Raw genomic sequence first — 16,122 nt, forward strand, 5'->3', positions numbered from 1 at the left:
CTAATAATAATAGTAGTAATTTTAGGAACGAGCAAAATGGCAATGTAAACATCAGAACAGTAGGTGTTCGCCATCCTAAGAGAGGTAGGAATTGGGGAAATAATTATCAGAACCAACAATGGCGTCCAAGGGATAATAATTTTGTTCCAAACAGAAATATGCATGTAAACAACAGTACGGAAAGTAATGTTATGCCAGCTAACTATAATGAAACTAAAGGAAACAGCAGTAGGCCGAGGCAGGAAAACTAGTTCCCGTCTATGAGGACACTGGCGCTCACCAGGCGGTTACTTTTCCTAAGCCAGTAGTTAAGGGAATTGGTAAGACAGATCAGAATACTCAAACCGAACATGTGGATGAAGAGTCGGTAGCACCTAAGGCTACAACAGAAATATTAGCTCACTCACAGTATTTGATAGATACCGTGTTAGAGACGCTTTCTAAGTGGGAAGAGAAAGAGAAGGCGCAGCAGTGTTATGGTAGGGAAGAGCTACAAAATATTGAATTGTCAGGTGAAGAAGCAGAAGAAATTCATGCTTATATTTACGATGAAGATGATGTGCTCTTATCTAAAGTGCCAGTGCAGGATGTTGATAGTATATTAATAGATTTAGGACAGGAGGTAAGTGAGAATGTAGAGGGTAGGTTGTTGGGGGGTCGATGAACCCGGTAGCTGTGACCAGTTGTCACATGAGAAGGAAACCGACGATAATGGTGAAAGTGGTTTAGCTGTAACTAATGTTATGCCCGGTCTGGAGGCGCAGAATCGCTCAGACTACAGTAATTTGGGTCATGTTCAGCAAACTAAATGTAATGAAGTCGTGCGGTGTTTCGATTTAAAATTAATAGACCGACTGGAAAAGGCAGCTGAAAATGTAATTCAGGAAACCCCTACACACTGTAACCTAAATGTAATGAAGACAGATGTTGATCACTTTAGTTGGAGACAAATCCAAAAGGAACTATTAGATGAATTTGAGGAACCACCTGTACAACCTAGAATAAGCCACCCTATAATAATAGTGAATATGTTGGGTATCAATGTACGTTGTCTCTTAGACAGTGGAAGTGAGGTGAGTGCAATATCTCAGTCCTTCTTTGATGCATTACCCGGTAAAGACAAGCTTACAGTAATGAGGGTATCAGGACTAAGAATAATTGGTGCTACTGGCAAGGTGTCGAAAACAGTAAAGCAAGAAGCTTTACTGCCCTTTAACATTAATGGTAATTTAATTGATCATCCATGTTTAATTGTAAACAATCTCAGTATTGAGGTTTTAATAGGCATAGATTTCTTGTCAAAATATCAGAGTGTTGTTGACTTTGAAAGAAGCCAGTTAAAAATGGTTTTGCCAATAACCGGAGTAATTACAGTCCCTTTTAGTGATAACCATGTAGTAACTGATGATGGAACTTGGGAGCTGCCTATACGAGTTTTGAAAAATAGGAGGTATTGGGACGAGGATGTTAATCTTAGTACAAGTAAGCTAAACACAGAAGAAGAAGAAGGAGCAATTATTGTGGACAAAATAGAAGCTAAATTGCAGGAAATCGATAAGATTTCAGACGATCAAAAGGAAGAACTGAGGCAGGTTCTAAAAAGGCATCATAAGGTATTTTCAGATCGACCTGGCATAGTCAAAGGTTATGAATGTCAGTTAAAGGTGAAACCCGGCCAAGTGTTTTTCAGGAAGCCATACCAAATACATGTAGCTAGGAAGGAGGCAGTTCGAAAGGAAATACAGAGAATGCTGGAGTGGGGTGTAATTGAAAAAGCGGTCAGTGAGTACAATAATCCTCTTGTAGTTGTACCAAAACGAGACGGGAGTGTCAGATTGGTCTTGGACGCTCGTTGGTTGAATGAAATAGTGGTTAGGGAAAGTGATAGACCGCAGAACATGGACGAGTTATTGCAAAAATTCCGGGGAGTAAAATTCTTAACTTCTATGGACATCACGTGTGGATATTGGAATTTGCCACTGGCGGAAAGTTCAAGGAAGTACACAGCTTTCTTGTACGAAGGAGTTTGTTACCAATACCGTGTGGTACCGTTCGGACTTAATATCTCTGTTTGTGCCTTCGTACGTGTGATGTGCCATGTTTTAGGACCAGCTTTAAGTAATAAAATAACAGTCTACGTAGATGATCTGTTAATAGCAACTCCTACCTGGGGAGAACACATAGCTCTATTAGAGGAAGTGTTAGAGGCTATTGAGAAAGGTGGCATGAAACTAAAGATTGAAAAGACAGTGCGTTAAAGAGGAAATAGGTTTCTTGGGATATAGGATAAGTGGAAAAGGTATTCTGCCTGACCCAGGGAAGCTAGCAGTCATTGAAAAATTTGAGGCTCCCAGAAACAAGAAGCAGTTGAGATCGATGTTCGGTCTTTTCGGCTTCTATAGGCGTTTTGTTAGTGATCAGGCTTTTAATGCTCCCTGTCTTCACCTCCTGCTGAAAAAGAATACCCCTTGGGTTTGGACAGCAGAATGTCAACAGGCATTTGAGGTGCTTAAACATTCTTTAATTAATAGTCCTATTTTACATCATCCTGATTTTGAAAAACCATTCTGCATGTCTGTTGATGCTAGTGGCTATGGTATAGCTGTGGAGATATTCCAAGTAGAAATAGAGAACGAACAAGAAGTGCACAAGACTATAGCTTTCGCAAGTCGATCTTTACAGGCAGCAGAGAGAAATTATGGCATCTCAGAACTGGAAGCATTAGCAATTGTATTTGGGGTACAGAAGTTTGAGCAGTATTTATTAGGTCACAAGATAATAGTTTACAGTGACCATAAGGCGTTGACCTTTTTAAAGACCTGTAAGTTGAGGAATTCTCGTTTGATAAGATGGTCATTGTATCTCCAGCAGTTTGACCTTGAGGTTAGATATATTCAAGGGAAAGATAATCTGGTAGCTGATGGGTTATCTAGAAGTGCGGAGCTCTGTGATGACGCGGGAATTACAGCAACAGACCTAAATGAAGTTCGAATGTTTGCATTGCACGAAGTAAAGGAAGAAAGTGCATTAAAGAGAATGATTAAGAACTTGAGACGCGAACAGAATGCAGATGACCAACTGAAATTAGTGAAGAGCTATTTAGGAAATGCGAACTATCCTAAGGTTTCGCAATACTATTGTCTGCATAAAGGTATTTTGTTTAGAAGGAGAAAGGTAGGTGTTTCTGAGTGGAAGCTGTGCTTTCCCTCACAACATGTAGACTTACTAATCGACTACGTACACCTGAGGTATGGTCACTACGGTGCAAAAAAGTGCATTGCAAAATTACAAGAGAGGGTTGTGTTTGACAACATGTACCGCCGGGTGGCCAAGCGCCTAGCATCTTGTGTAGTGTGCCAGAAAGTCCGTGCTGCTAACACCAGAATACAAGGAGATATGCATTCAGTAGAGCCAACTGAAACCCTAGAATTACTGGCCTGTGATTTGTTTGGCCCTCTTCCTGTTTCGAGAGGTGGTTGCACCCATGTTTTTGTTGTTGTGGATGGATTCAGTAAATATGTTAAGCTATACCCAATTAAAAGAGCAAATGCAAAAACATTAGTTGAAAAGTTGGAAAAAGATTTCTTCGTGAACGTTGGCGTTCCGAAGAATTTGCTGTCAGACAATGGGCCTCAATTTACTTCTGATAGATTTAAAGAATGTCTAGCTAAAGCCGGAGTGAAACATCTGAAAATATCTGCGTATTTCCCCCAAGGAAATATGAGTGAACGTATTATGAGGGAATTGAATAGGCTTTGCAGAACTTATTGTGCTCGGAAACACTCAAGTTGGGCAGAGCACATCAAGTATTTTGAGAATGTAATTAACAACTTAAGACATGATGCCACTGGTTTTGCACCTTGCGAATTGATGTTTGGCCAAGAACCGCACAATGTAATTGCAGATATGGTAGAATTCCCTATTCTAACACAAATATCCACAGACGAGAAGTAACTAAAGGCTAGGGCAAATATGAGAAAAAGAGCGTTGGAAAGGAAGAAGCGTCATGACGCAAAAGCTGTACCTACTAGTTTTGAAATAGGTCAGTTAGTCCTTGTCAAAACCAAGGAAAAATCAAAGAAAGTAAATGCAGAAACAAAGAAATTCATGTTCATATACCAAGGACCTTTCAGGATCATAGGAAAACCACATGCCAATGCATATAGGCTAGAGTACCCTAAAAGTAAGAAGCTATTAGGTCTCAGGAATGTGATTGACCTAAAGAAATTCATAGGTAATTAATGAATGCTGTAGGGAGGAGGTTGTTCTGTAACCTCTACACAGTGTGGCAGCTGTGCAGTCCCAGCTGTGTGAGATCTTCTTTCCCTTTCAGGTCTCACTCATTCTTCATCTTTCCTATCGATCTCTTCTTCCCAACACATGAAAATTTTCTGTCATGGCTATCAAGCCATGCGTTCTGTAACCATTCTATCCACCGATTAGTGAAACAAAATACCTGATGTGACAAACCTAATAGTGACAAACAATAGAGAAGTATGACGTAATTAAGAAAAAAATGTAATTGAGTAACAATTATGTATAATAACCTGGTAATATTTTAAGTACAAAGTGTTGTTTTATTGGAAATGGTCCCATAATAGTAATTTAAAAGGAAGTACAAATTCAGGTACGAGCAGGATCTGAAGTGGTAGTGAAACTTAGTGTATGCATTGGAGCTAATTAAGAAATAGTAAAAGAGATTGCTTAGTGTTAGGAGAAATATGCAGATAGTTGGTAAGAATAAACTCACCTGGTGTAGCAAGGAAAGGCAGTGCAATAGAATTGAGCAGTGTTTGTGGTTGAGACGTGAAGGAAACGTCCCTGAAGTATTTATAAGGTTGGAGCTGGCCATTATTTTGGTGTAGTGTGTGACAGGATACACCTACACGTATTGAGGTTACGAGTTGGAGGCGTGAATGCGACCATAGGTACCCTTATGTTAGATGAGACAGAGCATCTCATGGTATCCTATTGGTTAAGGAATTTAGCATTACGCTCGTCCATAATTAATTGATGCATTTTAGTGGTAGGTCTGAGAGAGACTACCTGTGGTTTCAGCGTCCGATCGATTGGAAATGGATTGCCGCGTGAGCAAACTGATCAGCTGCAATACACTATGAATATGAAATAAAGGTGCTATCCTATGCTTTAAATATTAATAGAGTGAGTGCTAAATAAGTAATACACTAAGCAAAGTAAATTGAATAACATGACAGACGTGAAACATTATTTTAGCACAGCATAAATACACTTCAAAGTAAGTAAGTACCCAATTGCAGATGTGGAACTGACACAACAGCAGAGGACCAATAAGTGGATTTAGTAATCAACTAAACGTAGTGTGTTCTGAACACTCACAACTGTACTATTACCAAAAGTTACTCACATGTACTAAGAAGCTGAGAAAACAACCACTAATCATACTCATACTATCTCTAAAATTAAGGTAATCAAAGATGAGTCAGCTAAGTGAATAAAATACAAAGGTGTCAGTGAATGTACCGAGCATTGGTTCAGTGTTCCGGCCCAGAAATAATAAATTCAAATTAAATATGATTTATAATTGTATGCCTTAGGAGCATAAATTTTCTCTAATACGTGACTAACGGCGTTTTGAGCCATTTGTTTCCCGATTTTATGACAATTAAGTAACCACGAGAGCAATACTGAAAAAGTTCTGTTCACTTTCTTCCAGAAAAAAATTGAAAGCTAAAATGTATATATCCCCATTTCATTGTGACCCACCCTTAGATATTAAGTGAACAGAGTCTGAGGCACTCTTTTTGTATGTTCTACAGGAAAAACCAGATAATGGCAGCCTGGTAGCTGCGTGAAAGCGTGGAGTGACTTGGACACAACTCACAGTGACCCCTCCCCTTTCCCCATGTAATTTAGAGTGAACGAGAAGGACGCACACCATAGCAACTTCCCTCCTCTACCCTTGTGAATGGAAGTGTAGGACGCCAGCCAAAGCGGCTACAACCATGTGTGTAAAAATCATTTGTGAAAAATTTCTTTCAGGTTTAGAAAAGACTGCTAAGAGATAATCATCTGTTTATGTATCATGTTATTTTCTTTGAATTTGTGTATGTAAAAATGTATTTAATGTATCTAAGATTTTCGTAATTTTTCAATTTGTATGTGTTTGTTTGTCTGAGGCAATATGTATGCCAGAATATTTCATTGACTTTGCTTAAAATTTTGAGTAATGACATTATTTAAAAAGGCAGTGAACATGCCCACAATTTAAATAATTAATGTAGGTAATCAGTTTTCTTTTAATGTTTCTACAGGTTTACATTTCAATTTTGAATTTTTCATAGGGAGTTAAACTGTACTCTTGCTTCCCTTTTTGTAGTTAAATTTTTTTTTTCATTCATTAACATTCATAAACAAAAAATTTAAGTAGAGGGTGATGTAGGGAAGCAGCCTACTCACACTGTAGTAAATGCATATCAGTCTTTCCATTGTGTGCCAGCCAGTCCTGTAACTAGCTCTGACGTCATAAATGTTGCGCAATACCTTAAAAATCAAGCAAATGACTTAAAACTTTTCTAGCATGTCAGGAATAATGCTAAATTAATGTGTGTTAAATATCAGTTCGATAACTTAAGTCATTTCCGAAATTTGGACGTTTTTCTGAAAAAATCATTGGCGCAACAGAAAAGAGCTAGAGACTTCAAAATTTATATTTAGATTCATCTTTCATAATGATTTAATAAAAACAGTACTTTGGATTTCACAAATTAAGATTTTAGTGGAGATTCATGATTTTCTGGTTTTCGTCTCAAAACTGAAGGAAGCAAGATAGATTAAGTAGGCTAGTAATTAAGGCTAGGATGTTTAGATTTAAATAGGTAGGAGGTCCGCTATGACTATGAAGATGTGAAAAGTTTCGTTTGAATACGTATAAAATTATAGCGATAGCGGATCTCAAAAGGGACAGTTCAGAGCTCATCTGCTGCGTGCAGTGCAATTAAATTAATTCTCTCGCCCAAAATATTTAAGTTAGCCACGTCAAAATTTTATTATCAATACTTACCTGCGTGCTGAATGCACAGTTAAATTAAGAGCTTCATCGGCCATCAGCAAGAGAAGCTATAATTTATTATGTAACTTGAAGTGGTGCGTTACTAGCCCAGCGGCTAGTCGGGACAGCCGATTTGATCAGGCGTTCCCTTAGCCATCCGCACCGCGGATTTATATAAAAGAGCGCTGCGCTAGGAAGCAAGGCCCCAGTTCTCTCCAGACGCTGAATGACACGCCATCTGTGTCGGCAGTCGCGCCGCGCCGGTATCACTGCTACTAACAGCCTCGGATGCCGTATTCTGTTACTCGAGATGCGCGTAACCATGAAATCATTTCAAGTGATTTTCATTTTCTAGCTTCAGTGTGCGTATTGTCGTATTTTCACGTGCCGTCGCGGGACAGACATTCTACCAATTATTTAGCGTGGCGTTTGATGAAATACTCTCATCAAATTATGGCGAGCATTCATTTCAACATTTAATTCGGACATTTATAGTTGCATCAGCGCATTAGACTCTGAACTGCTCTGTTAGTTAGGTTGTAGGGATACTTGTGTTTTTTTTTATTTGTGAATTTGAGAATATACTCAACTATTTTGAAAAATCGTGTTTGATTATAAATTCCGGACAATCTCCTGATTCCTCAGAGCTACAAGCTGCAGCTATAATATTCTTCTCAGATAACGTGGGCACTAGGAACTCTACGTACAGGCTTCACGTTTTGTTAAATCACTTTCTGGGGGCCTATAAAGTAAATAGAGAGCCAGTGTTGAAAACGGCGAAAGACAGCATTAACAACATTCTAATAGCCAGAAACTAATTCAACATTGCAAACTTTTATACAGCAAATTTATATTACCCCTTCTTACTCGCCGCCCCACAGTATTCCGGCACATTGATGAAATATCTTTTAATTTCACTGGGCAACTTCATTTTTATCAATCTGATTATGTCACGATCGGACATGGGCTCGTCCCAGTACCTGGTTTTGTTTATATACTTCTCGAAATATTTGCGTAACGTTCCCATCTTAGGATTGTACATTTCAGGACTGTATAACTCCTTTCGTAGTCTTTCTTGGACGCTATCGGACCAGAATTTTTGCAAGAATGCACCTTCAAACTGTTGCATCGTTAGACATTTTTCGGACACGTCGGTCGCCCACAGTTCCGCGTCACCTTGAATAAAGGAGACCACGAACTGCATTCTTCGTCTTTACGTCCATGCCCTGGGAAACACATTCCTGAAGCTCTGAATAAATACAACAGGGTGGACATTTCGTTTTTCGCTATTGAAGGGTTGGAATGTCCTGTGTTTTATTACATTGTCCTCTTTTTTGCACATCTGATTGCTACATTCTGTGACATTCATTACTTCGTGATGTGCGCTGCACGGTATCGCATGTTGTTCGTGCTCATAATTCGCATTAGGTTGCGGTTGCGCACTCGCACCCTGCCTGCCGTCAGCGTTATTATAGTAATCAGTACGCGGAGTCGGATTCATTATCTGTCCGCCACTGTTTACATTGCTTTCCAACGCAGACAGTCTCCGCGCGACCTCCTGTTGCCAATTCGGCAACTCCGCTGTCACACGGGATTTGATCTGTATTAATTCGGCACGTAGTGCGGCAGCGCTAGCGTCAATGTTTACTCTCGCAGCCACAGTCGCTTGTTCTACAGCTGTTTTTACGTCGCTTTCAATCTTTGCAGATATCTCGCGATCCTTTACTTCTAGCCATTCATTTAATTCTTTTTCTACTTTTTGAGCTTGCACTTCCAAATATGCGTCAATACTTTTCCGTGCATCTATCTCCACATTATCTACGCGGGTGGTTAAAGTTTGGACATTGTCTTCAAGCCTAGCCTGCGATATCTGTAATTTTTGCATCTCGCCGGCTAAGCTTTGCGCAAGATCGGGTATTTCTTTGCAAGCGTCCCGCATCTCGGCAAGTTCGCTTTGGATCCTATCTAGTTTCGCTTCATTGCGCTCCTCTTGCTCACTGAGCTTTTGCGTAAATTCTTTCCCTTGGTCATGTAGCATTTGCGTTAATTTTTTCTCCTGCTCATATAGCATCTGAGCCAGTTTTTCGTCTCTGTTTTTCCCTCTGTTCTGACATTCTTTCTTTTTCCCTTTCTTTCTGTTCTCTTTGTTGCTCTTGCTCATAGAGCATCTGAGCCAGTTTCTGATCTCTTTCCCTATCTCTTTCTTCTAACCTACGCAGAAATTCTGCAAATGGGTCTGCAATCGGTGAGCATACTGGTGCCCCGCTTAATCTAGCACTCGATTGGCCCCCCTGCCCAGGCAGTGGAGTTGTTACTTTATTCCCATTCTGCTGTGGAGCGTCATTCACCGACCACAGATCCTCGCCACCCGCTCCGGAAATTATGTTATCCGAGGCGGTGGCTTGGGATTCGTTTACGTATTGCAAATGACCCTCACTTTCCATATTAACAAAATTTTGATCGTCTGGTACGGATGCTTTAGCTTGTCCTATCTTACCCATAATAAATTCACTTTAAGCCACTGACGGATCTTTAACACTGATACACACACGAATAATTATCCCCTCCAAAAATAAACATATAAATACACAAAACACCGAAGGTATCTCATGTGCACATGGCTTCGATATTCCGCACAGAGCTACACAGGATGCTTGCACAATAGGCCTTACCTTACTTATTTTTCTTTCTCGCAATCCTTTTTCTTTTCTACACTTTTTCTTCTCCAGATCTCCTCAGGGTGTGGTTTTGTTGTTGTGCATGTAAAGGAATTCATATAGGCATTAATATTTTACAACAATTAGACACATACATAATTACATTCATTACAATAGAGTCAGATTTAGTAAATTTCGTATTTTCTTTGATCGGGCCCCAAAGTTGCGGCGCCAATCTCGCGTCCGTCGGCCGTCGTAATTTAATATATTATTATTGTTATTATTTTTTTTTATTGTTGCCGACTTACGTGGTGGGCCTTAATAAAAATGATATTTCATTTAATTTTGATTTTACGATTAAATGCTTTCCTGAAATTCTCCTTTTTAACAATATTAATTTCAAATTATTTGTTACGTTAATGAATGTTAGACTTGCTGAATCTTAAAACATGAGCATATAAGCTGAACAATGTAATAAACTTTTCATATTAATTTCCTCGGCTAGTCAGTTCACTTTAAAGCAAGAAATCTTTAGTTATTAATTAAAATTGCGGCCCACACACGCGCGAGAGTATTTTTCTTACCTCCGTTAACCATTGTATTGTAGTCGGAGTCCTGGCTCTGGCTCTCGGCTATGGTACTGAAAATATTAACGCTAAGTATTTTCTGCAACGTCGGGCGGCTGTGGAGAAAAATTAATATTATGTTAATAGCGGGCGAGTTTTCCGCTTCCGCTAATTTTTCATAAGTTAATATCGCCACGTAATGGCGTCGTTGGCTGCATCGGCCGCTGCGATTGTTTAACTGTAAATTACTTGAATGCAGGTTAATTCAAGGAAGGCGGACATGAAATCGGGATCACCTCTTACAAATTAAAAGTGCACAATAACATTCAATTAATATATTATCTGCTTAACTCATACAAATATGCTTACATTTGCCAGCACTCGAAAGATATCCGTCTATACACACACAAGACAAAAGAGGAAGTGAAGTCGACTAAAAAAATTAACAAAAGAGCGTATCTTGTCGTCTCTTTAGATCATTTTGTCATAAATTATTTCTTTGCATTGCATTTCCTTGCATTTCTCGACAGAGAAATTATTATTTTACGGCTACATGATAAAAATATATTATTCAATTTTTAAATGTCTCTTCTTTATAAATACTGTTTAAGTCTTTTCGTAATATAGCACTGGGGACGCTATAAGTTCCACTGTGAGAAAGAAAAGGTGGAAATGAAGGAGGTAATCATTTTTAACAATATTTAGGGGATATGATGAGGAAAAGCTCGAAGAAGGTAAGGAAGCATGGAAATTAAATATTAAGGAACTGGAACAGATGGATGAGGAAATGAGGCAGACAATTATCGATATAAAAGAGTCGATAGAAAATATTTGAAGCGAGGCAAAATGGGAACCATATGGGCGTAGGTAATGAAATAGAAAACAATTTTTTTCCATAATTTCGACACCTATGGAGCCAAAGTAGGAAGTAACATTAGATATGAACTTTCGAAATGTAGGAGTCAAAGATTCGGATTTTGAGGCTGCGAATAACAGAGAATCTGTAGACGCGGAACGAACGGCAAATTTAAGCATAAACTTCGATGCCTTAGATAGTATAAAAATGGAAGAAATTGAGGGGCTAGACTTAGCGGTAGAACTGAGTACCAGCCACGTCCAAATTTCGACTGATCGATTGTAACTGCACTAATGTTTAAATATTTCGCAAAGGTGGTGAGAATCGCAAAAGGAAATGAAATCTGCAGTTGCAAAAAAACTAAAGAGAGAAGAGAAGATCGCCCAGGACTCTAAGAAAGAACTAAAATTCATTTGGAAAAGCCAAAAATAAAGAGCGAAGGAAGGCGACACATTTAAAGGAAGAAATGAAATGAGCGTTTAAGGGGGAGGGAGGTAGAGAAGACATCGCAAAGATATTCAAAGATACGTAAAAAAAAGATACGCACAAACATATGTGATGACGCAAAATACACCTATTCTGTGAAAATAATCCTTTCTCAAATAAGAGTTAGAAGCAACGTTAGAAACTGACTTCTCAGTTGCAACCCCTAGATCTTAACTTAAGGTGTCAATCAGAATGTCACATACTCCAATTCTAGTTAGCGAAATTAGTACTAATACTTCCACAAATGTTGATAGTACTCAGTCGAATGCTAACATATTTGGTACGAATGTAGGTGTATTGTCATTGGATGAAGACTGTAATCTGAAACAGTAGGATCAATCAGATGATGAAACGAATAAAATATGCGTAGGTGGCGATAGTACATAATCGGATAGAGAAGTTCTCAGTATGGATTCAGATTTATTATCAGTGAATAAGGAATGTACTTTAAAACTGAATATTCAAGAAGAGGATACGAAGATAAGCATCACAGAGTACCTGGAGCAGACTATTACCAAAGAAAACCAAAATTTCGAAGATAAATATCAGAGTCTCACAGCTCGTGAGAAGAACCTTGAAGATATGTTGTTTTGGAGGCAATAAGAAGAAAGTTTGTAGTACGAGGAGGGTGAGAACATGCTCTTGGCTAAATATAAGAGTTTAAAATTTATTTCCAGTGATCCATAGTACCAGAGATATGGCCAAATGTACACAGAATTTTTGGAAGAGGAAATAGAAAGGAACCAATATTTTGACGTATGAATGGGGAAAATAAGATTCTACGCAGGGCGACGCAATGGCTATTGTGCCAAATTCGTAGTCTTCTGCATAGCTCAGTAATAAAAATGTAGAGCAGGTGCGACAGAAGTCCGCACGAAACAGAACATAGTGGATGCAGTGTGAGCCATGAGGAAACGCAAGCCTAGGGAATTAGAGCAGATGCGATTAGAACTGCGAAGAATGGTTCAAATGGCTCTGAGCACTATGGGACTTCACTTCTGAAGTCATCAGTCCATTAGAACTTAGAACTACTTAAACCTAACTAACCTAAGGACATCACACACATCCATGCCCGAGGCAGGATTCGAACCTGCGACCGTAGCGGTCGCGTGGTTCCAGACTGTAGCGCCTAGAACCGCTCGGCCACTCCAAATGCGAAGAAGCTTGAGACAAATATGGCTAGTTGACTCATGAACGGAGACACAGAAAGAAGTGGTACGCATTAGCAGCGAAAAGCGAAGGTCCGATCAGTATGCGTGAACTGAAGCCAAACATAAGGGGTAGAGCTGAAGCAGCATGCTGTCGTTTGAACGTTTACAAGGACTTAAATTTTATGCAGTGGAAGAGGAGAAGAAAGAAGAGAGAGAAAATATCGACAACTATGCTTGTGCTTGTTGTATGGCTGCAAAAGACTGAGCGGCATTCACGCAGAAAAGAACTGCCAAATATTTATGAACAGTGATTTATTTGATTTGTAAATAATAGATTTCAGCTATCAGTCGTCCTTTGGAATATTTTTCTAGATTTCAGCTAGAAACTAGCCATTCTCAGTGCTAAGAATACAACAGGTACATAGACGATGTCATAAAAAAAGTTGCAATTAATGACTTAACTCATATGGTTTATATATTACATACCACTGTCCTTCTTTTTGGTCAATGCATCATGTAATGCCTGTTGGTCTGACTTCGTACACAGTTCATTGAATACTAATGTTTGCGGAAGGCGCGCTGTGTGGAGAACAGGTCGGTTGGTTATATGGCGTCATCTATGTGAACTACATATAAGCCTCAATGGAGGTAAACCACTTCGAATTTAATTACTTAAAGTGGAACATAAGGAAAATTCTTACATTGTCATCCGACTTATTTCATATTTATCGTCAAGTATAAAATTTTATTGATTGGCGACTCCATGTTGTCTTGTGCACTACGACCAGATAACAGGTATCCTTGAAAAAAGAGACAGCATTGGTCGTATATTTTTTACTATTGCAAAATCGATTTTCTGTCACTGAGTGACCATCTTCAGTGCTATATTGTATAACTTAAATTGGGATGCACTGTTGTCACTAAGCTTACGGCGATCACATAGACTATGTGATCGCCGTAAGCTTAGTGACAACAGTGCATCCCAATTTAAGTTATACAATATAGCACTGAAGATGGTCACTCAGTGACAGAAAATCGATTGTGCAATAGTAAAAAATATACGACCAATGCTGTCTCTTTTTTCAAGTATAAAATTTCCATGTTCACTCCTTGTGAGTCCGTTATTATTATTAAAACATTTAAATTACGTCAGGTGGTTAAAACTTTTTTTTATTTTTAAAGCACTTTAGGGCACGTGCTGTATACATCTATTGTATGTATACAGCACGTGTCCTCCAGTGTTTTATAAATTTAAAAAATATGTTTAAAAATGTTTTAAAAAACGTTTTAACCACCTGACGTAATTTAAATATTTTAATAATAATAACGGACTCACAAGGAGTGAACATGGAAATTTTATACTTGACGATAAATATGAAATAAGTCGGATGACAATGTAAGAACTTTCCTTATGTTCCACTTTACGTAATTAAATTCGAAGTGGTTTACTTCCATTGAGGCTTATATGTAGTTCACATAGATGGCGCCATATAACCAACTGACGTGTTCTCCACACAGCGCGCCTTCCGCAAACATCAGTATTCAATGAACTGTGTACGAAGTCAGACCAACAGGCGTTACATGCATTGACCAACAACAAAAAAAGGATAGTGGTATGTAACATATAAACCATATGAGTTAAGCCGTTAATTGCAACTTTTTTATGACATCTATGTACCTGTTGCATTCTTAGCATTGACAATGGCTAGTTTCTAGCTGAAATCTAGATCTGCCAATAAAAAAATTCCAAAGAACGACTGATAGCTGAAATCTATTATTTACAAATAAAAATAACGGTCGCTGCGTGCAACAGCCTCTGAATGGAGGGTAATATGAGTGATTTATTTAGTAATTATCCACTGTTCGTGTTAAAATATCCTATACGTGTCAGCCTACCGCCAGTGTTGACTGTTATATTCTATCAATTTCCCAGTTTTTAGTTGAAATACTTACAGGTAGAGGAATAGAAAGTAGGAGTGTTACACGCTACACAGTGTTTTGATTCCTGTCAGGCGTAAAGCCAATGAGCAGTGCTGATTGTAACGCGCTCGTTTCGTGACTGGCCATGGAGGAGAGAGTGTGGAGTGGGTGTCCAGCACCACCCCCACCCCACCCCGACCCACGGCACCTTCTGCACGTATCGAGAGCCAACGATGCAGCAGAGCTACCCATTTCTTCACTCCACTTTCCGCCGCGCGTCCTTAGAGCCACCTTTCGGCAATCAGGCCCCCTCACAGGCAGCGCTCTGTTGCCATGACGCAATAATCGGCGATCTTCAGCAACGCCGCCGGCTGTTATGCAGTAGTTGGTGCCCATTGCGCTCGCCTGGCATCCTCAGCAGGGGCAGAAACGTCAAAATCAACTGTCATGTCCACCTGTCAACGAGTGTGTACATTGCTGAAAGCGTTGGGTGGAAAGTTAATGCCTGAATTACACATGTGATGTTCCATGTGACATCGACTAGTATTTCTTTGTGCTAAGTCTGTTTTCAACTTTTCCCTACCACATACTTCGCTCGTTTTACATTACGCACACAAGTACAAATCATCGCATGATAATTAATATGCTTGAATTTGATGTGATTATGTTCTCGTAGCTGTATACATTCCTGTTTTCCTCTGTTTATCACATGAGAAATAACAATCTCTTGTACGTGCGGTTGTAACCACTGTATGATCCAACGTAATCAGTAGCTAACTGATTAGATTCCAGTTTAGTGAAAGTTTCCATCTTCTTATTTGTTGTATGTACTTAGAAGCAGCTGCATGTACAATAATATTCCTTTTGTATAGGCTGATCAATTTTTGAATACAAAGGACAGTTGAGGTATCATAATTTCTCAATTTACGGAAATATGTCTGGAGGAGGTAGAAAGTCATTCATCGTTGCATAATAAGATACTGTCACTGACGTTGAATTAGAAAATAAATAAATAAGATAAAAACATACAATATTTAGAGTTGTTCAAGACGTGATGTTTTTGTTTATGACACTGTTTCTTTCCTTGCTGCCTGTGCAGATAAGTTCTGTAGATTTATATGAAGATGCTTCAACAGCAGAAAAACATGATCCTTCTTATGGGAAAAGTTAATGATTAAGACGTGCAGCACGCTGATTTAAATGGACTGCATTAAGTACCTTGTTGCCACTAGTTTCGTGCACATATGTAAAAAGGAATTTTGATATTTTTACTGCTACTTAATCTAGTTATTAACAAATTTGATGTCCACGTATATTCATTATCTGCTTCTCACATACATAAACCAAAAATAAAAATACTGTAATTGTAAGTGTGGTGGACGATAGAATGTGAAGTGTAAATGATATTTGTGTTCTGTTACAGAATAATAATGCATTTCTGGGTTGTTAATTGTTT

This window comes from Schistocerca nitens, chromosome 8 (assembly GCF_023898315.1).
Source record: "Schistocerca nitens isolate TAMUIC-IGC-003100 chromosome 8, iqSchNite1.1, whole genome shotgun sequence".
NCBI lineage: Eukaryota > Metazoa > Arthropoda > Insecta > Orthoptera > Acrididae > Schistocerca > Schistocerca nitens.